Below are 6,260 nucleotides of genomic sequence, written 5' to 3'. Positions count from 1 at the left end.
GATCGAGGAGAACATGGTATTTAAGATCAAAGAGAGAGAAGAAGCCATCTAGCTATGGACCAGTAGGTCTGTGGTAAACTACTCACGCATCATCAGAAGGCAACAACTGGATGATCTAGAAGACCTCCATGATCGATTCCCCCTCCAGCAGAGTACCAGAAAAGGCCTCCAGATGGGGTCGTGGAAGAATAGAAGCTTGCAGCGGTGGAAAAAGTGTTTCGGGTGGCTCCCTATTTTTTTGGGAATATTTGGGAATTTATAAAGGCCGAATTAGGTCAAATGGAGGTGCGTGGGAGTCACAAGCTCAAGGGGCGCGCCCTGTGAGCTCATGGCTCTCCCATACGTCTTCTGGCCTCCCTGAACCTTCTAGGGTCCCTTCTGGTCCAGAAAAAATGACCGTAGAGTTTCACCGTGTTTGGACTTCGTTTGGTATTGATTTTCTGAAAAGCCAAAAACAAGCAAAAAAACAGGAACTCACATTGGGCATTAAGTTAATAGGTTAGTCCCAAAAAATGATATAAAATAGCACATAAATGCATATAAAGCATCCAAGATTGATAATATAATAGCATGAAACAATAAAAAAAATATTGATACGTTGGAGACGTATCAAGCAACCCCAAGCTTAATTCCTGCTCGTCCTCGAGTAAGTAAATGATAAAAACATAATTTTTTATGTTAAATTCTACCTAACATGTGTATCATGTAATCTCTTTGACAGTATAATTTTTGAGAAGTGATGAAGTAATAATATCAACATAATAATATCCATGAATATAAGAAGCATAATCATTACTTTTTCAAAATATACGATCCTTAATGAATGTTCCCCACTCATTTTTATCATGTTAGCATGGCATGACTCCACCTTCACCGCATATATATAAATCATGAGTACCCTGGTGTTAAACCAGGTGTCGGTGTCAAAACCGGCGGATCTCGGGTAGGGGGTCCCGAACTGTGCGTCTAGGCCGGATGGTAACAGGAGGCAAGGGACACGAAGTTTTACCCAGGTTCGGGCCCTCTCGATGGAGGTAAAACCCTACGTCCTACTTGATTAATATTGATGATATGGGTAGTAAAAGAGTTGATCTACCACGAGATCAGAGAGGCTAAACCCTAGAAGCTAGCCTATGGTATGATTGTTGATGTGTATGTTGTCCTACGGACTAAAACCCTCCGGTTTATATAGACACCGGAGAGGGTTAGGGTTACATAAAGTCGGATACAATGGTAGGAGATCTGATCATCCGTATTGCCAAGCTTGCCTTCCACGCCAAGGAAAGTCCCTTCCGGACACGGGACGGAGTCTTCAATCTTGTATCTTCATAGTCCAGGAGTCCGGCTGAAGGTATAGTTCGGCTATCCGAACACCCCCTAATCCAGGACTCCCTCAGTAGCCCCCGAACCAGGCTTCAATGATGACGAGTCCGGCGCGCAGATTGTCTTCGACATTGCAAGGTGGGTTCTCCTCCAAATTCCGTGTACCTGTTTGAATAAAGTCCGGTTTCTTGTAGATGTTGCGCTCCTTGGCTTCTACGCCCAATAATGGCCGTTTTTCACGTGTCAAACGAATATGAAAAGTCTGAGTGTTTTTACGTTCATACCCCTAGCCGCGTAAATGAGTTGCCCTTTTTAAGGGGACGAGGATTTAGATCCAATCCACACCTTCTCCCCTCCACGAGTGTTCATCAGAGCGCATCCGACAAAGGTCCATTCCACCATGGTCAGCCGCCGCAACTCCTCCGCTCGCCCTTCTAGCCATAAGCCTGGATATTGGGAGAGATGTTCTACTCCGCATAGCGAGCTAGTGACGCTCCAGACCAAGGGATTCCTCCCCCTGGCCTATATGGTCCCGGTCCGAGCCGATCTTGCCGTCTACAACGGCGGAGAGCAAGCAGAGAATGCCCCTAATCCATCCAAAGGAGAGCAGGTGTGCCTTGTCCCTTACTTAATAAGGGGGCTCGGATTTCCCATCCACCCGTTTCTCCGGGGGCTGCTGGAGTTCTACGGCCTCCAGCTACATCATCTCACGCCTGCCTCAGTATTGCATATCGCGGGCTTTGTAGCCCTCTGCGAGATGTTCTTGGGTATTGAAGCTCATTTCGGACTGTGGAAGGAGCTATTTTGCCTCGTGCCCCGTTCCAAGAAAGGGTCAATGTATCAAGTGGGAGGAGCCGAAGTATGGCGCATCGCCGGGACCAGATATCTGTCTGGAACCCCAAAGAAGGCGTCCGAAGATTGGCCCTCGGAATGGTTCTATATAGAAGACGTCCCGCTGCCAGATCCTGTCCGGATCGGCCTCCCAGAGTTCGATAGTGCTCCTTTAAAGAAGCTCCTAAGCTGGCGTCCACGGAGCCCTCAAAGGGAAAGTGACAGGGACATCGTTTATCTCATGGGCCGAATAAGATTGTTGGCCCATTCCGGACTAACCATGATCGGAGTTATGGCCGAATGCATCATGCGGGGGGTGCAGCCGCTTCAGTACAGAAGCCACCCCATGTGGGATTTCAACAGGGAGGACGACGCCACCCGCCACGGCCGTAAAGGGCCAGATTCAGTTGCCGCTCTATTAAAGATCTTGTCCACTTTGTACAAGGGAGAAGAGGAGGAATTTCTCTGCGTCAACCCACAAGGTGGATTCTCTATGCACAATCCCCCAAGCTGGGTAAGTGGTCGCATTTACTTGCTCATCTGTTTAGTGTTCCCATTGTTAAATACTCAGTCTGATGACTTCAACGCAGGAACTGCGCCGGGCCGTTAAGGACATAAGCAGCCCGCCTCCACAACCCGAGGACCCAGGACGGTCTCTCGACCCGGCCTTTCAAGAGGATCCGGTCATATCTGTGGAGCTGATTGATGGAGTGTTCCATCAATTGAGCGAGGACAACGCCTTGGTGGCCATTATGGCCGATTACCCAGGGCTAATCCGAACACCCCAGGTACCTGAGACCGAAGTCCCTGTACCCCAGACAGGGGTCCGTCCACGCGTGTTCAATTTCCTGATTGCAACCGAACTTTGCAGGGGAGATTTTTGAAGCGGAAGGCCGAACCTGCGGCGACAAACCAACCAGGGGCCGCAGGGCCCCATGGGCAGAAAAGAGGTGCAATCCAGACCGAGGCATCAACGCGAAGGTATGGCGCGCCCCTTTATCCCAGTTGTTATACCTTCGAGGCACATTTGACACTCGTGCCCTTTTCAGGACAAAGAGACCTCGCCGGACTATATCCGGAGAGGCTTCTAATCGCGCCTCCACCAGCCAGGCTCCAAAGCCTGGTCCGGGGGCGGAAGCGAACGCAAGGCGTGTGCCAGACGTTCCTCTGACGGAGGATGCAGATGGGTTATCTACCACCAACTCTAAGGTGAAAAGTGCCATGAAGCACAGGCGTCGCCGGACAATTCTTCGCGACGCTTGCTTCTCCCAAGAGGCATTAGATGCCTTCAATTCGGGAGATGCGCACCTCCGTGCCGCTCAAAATGGTCTAGCCAGAGCCACGGAGCAATTTGTAAAAGACATACGGGTAAGAATTTTTTTGGTAAATATATATGTAGCAGTAGCCCCCGAGACTGAAAACAGTTAGAATAACTGGTTTAAGGATCATTTGAAATGCAGGTTCTTACTGAAAAGAATTCCCTACTGTCCCAGGAGCTGGAAGAGTGCAAAGCCCAACTGGAGGCCACACTAGCCACGGCAGGGGAACCTAAGGATACCCCCTCTGGTAATATACATTTCAAAAGATAAGTATGTGGCGAAGCACGACTTTGGTGCGAATCTGACAAATAAAATTGTAGATGGCGCCGGATTGAATCCGGAAAGGCAACACCTCCTATGCCAACTAAAGGCTAGTGAGAGGGTGCTATTAAAGGTGATGGGGGAGAAGAACGTTCTCCAAGATGCCAACACCCGGCTGGGCGTCGAGCTAAAAGATGTTCGAGCCCAGCTGTCAGACTCCGTGAGGAGAATCAGCGGCTTCGGCACGGCATATTTAGTAAGTGCTTGAACGAACCTTTTGAAAGAAAGTTCGGCGGTGCCGTCGATTAACAGAGCAATATCCATAGGTATGTTAACAGGTCGTCCTGCAGAGGAGATGCCCGGTTCTACGGGTGACCTTCTTCCCGAGCTCTTGCAATTGCTCGATCAAGTTCGGCAGGCGTTGCGAGGCGTCGCCCAGGCCCTGTGGCCATCCGTCTCCACGCCCGAAGGTCTTGGAGAGCTTGCGGAGAAGCTGAGGGGAGCACGGCGGCGCTTCCAGTTGTGGAAGATATCAGCCTACCGTAAAGGCGCTAGGGAGGCCTGGGCCATGGTGAAGACGCGGTATTCACAGGCCGGCCCCAACCATATGGCCGAGGTTGGTCCTGTAGGGCCTGATGGGAAGGAGATCCCTGTGAGCTTAGTATACGGCCAAGTAGAGTTGGCCGCAAAGTATTCCCAGCAGGACTGTAAATTAGACAGCCTGTTAGATGGTATTGAAGAGGAGTACAATCAGTCAAAATGACTATGTAATTTAATTGACATTTATAATGCCTTCTAGCCGGATTGTAGATCATTTGTCATGGTCGACCTTTTCGCTTCAGCCTCGGGACCTGACGGTCCGGAGTGTGTCCAAATTCCCATGCGGTTATATAGGAACCGGGGAATGCGTGGAGACTAGGCGTAGGGGTCATTATGGCGTGAACAGACAAGTGCCCGACTAGTTATGTTATATTACATGGTTAGTAAGAAACATCTTCCAGGGAGAATAGTTCCGTTAGGGGTTCCTTTCCCTGGGAGGCATGCCCTAAAGTGCATGTCCATGCTGCGAAGAGAAACGCAGGAAAAACACCTGGGGGCACGTGGAAAAAATAAAAAAGATCGTCTTTAGTTCACCGACCGAATATTCCCTTAAGAACGCTAGCTTTCGGCTTCACCCAGTCTGAGGTGCACGTCCGGCTGACCCGGCAGTAACAATCGCAGAGGTGCTCCCTTTACCGCCTAGCCGAATAATCGGGAACGTAGGGGTAAGCACAGGAGCCAAGCAACCCAGCTTGGCCAAAACTTAAGTCATATCGATGCATATAGTGGTGAATAAAAGGTACATGCGGAAGTTTGACACATGTGTTGGGCGTGAAGCCCGTAGAAATAAGCTTCTGTTGAAAGAAGCCCCCAGGTTTGCTGAGCGCGGATAGCGCGTCACTTTGTGAGCCTCTAAAGGCTATAAGAGGGAAAGAGAGAGAGAAGGAGAGAAATGTAAGACAGAAGGTATATATAAAAAATGGACAGAGTAAGGAGACGAACACAGGATCCGGCGCTAGGCATAGAATCTTCGAAGGCGGGCTACGTTCCATGGGTTCGGCTCGAGTCGGTTATCCGATGCACTTCGCAGGCGGTACGCACCACCAGTCAGGACTTGGTCGATGATGAAGGGACCTTCCCACTTGGGTTTGAGTCTGTCCTTTTTCTTGTCCGGCAGGCGTAGAACTAGTTCGCCAACGTTGTAATTTTTGGCCCGTACTTCTCTGCTTTGGTATCTTCGAGCCTACTGTTGATAAAATGCGGAACGGGCTTTTGCCACATCACGCTCCTCCTCTAATGCGTCCAAACTGTCCTGCCGATCGAGCTCGGCTTCTCTTTCTTCGTACATGCGCACTCGAGGTGAGTCATGAATTATGTCGCAAGGCAAAACCGCCTCAGCGCCGTACACCATGAAGAATGGTGTATATCTGGTGGTGCGATTCGGTGTGGTCCGCAGCCCCCAGAGTACGGAGTCGAGCTCCTCTACCTAGTGTGTGTTAGATTCCTTGAGGGACCGTACTAATCTGGGTTTAATGCCGCTCATGATAAGACCGTTTGCACGTTCGACCTGGCCGTTAGTCTGTGGGTGATAGACACAAGCGTAATCGAGCTTGATGCCCAAGTTTTTGCACCAGAGTTTTACCTCGTCGGCCGTAAAGTTCGTGCCATTATCAGTGATGATGTTGTGGGGGACGCCATAACAGTGTACAACCCCGGATATGAAGTCTATCACAGGCCCGGATTCAGCCGTCTTAACAGGCTTGGCTTCTATCCATTTGGTGAACTTATCCACCATGACGAGTAGGTATTTGTGCTTGTGGGTTCCGCCTTTCAGGGGTCCAACCATATCAAGCCCCCAGACCGCAAAGGGCCAAGTGATGGGGATAGTTTGGAGGGCGGTGGGTGGCATATGGCTTTGGTTTGCAAAGAGCTGGCAACCGGTGCATCGCTGGACTAAGTCCTGAGCGTCTGCCCGGGCCGTCGGCC

The sequence above is a fragment of the Triticum urartu genome, chromosome 2 (assembly GCF_003073215.2).
Source record: "Triticum urartu cultivar G1812 chromosome 2, Tu2.1, whole genome shotgun sequence".
Lineage (NCBI taxonomy): Eukaryota > Viridiplantae > Streptophyta > Magnoliopsida > Poales > Poaceae > Triticum > Triticum urartu.
Note: the sequence above shows the minus strand (reverse complement) of the source record.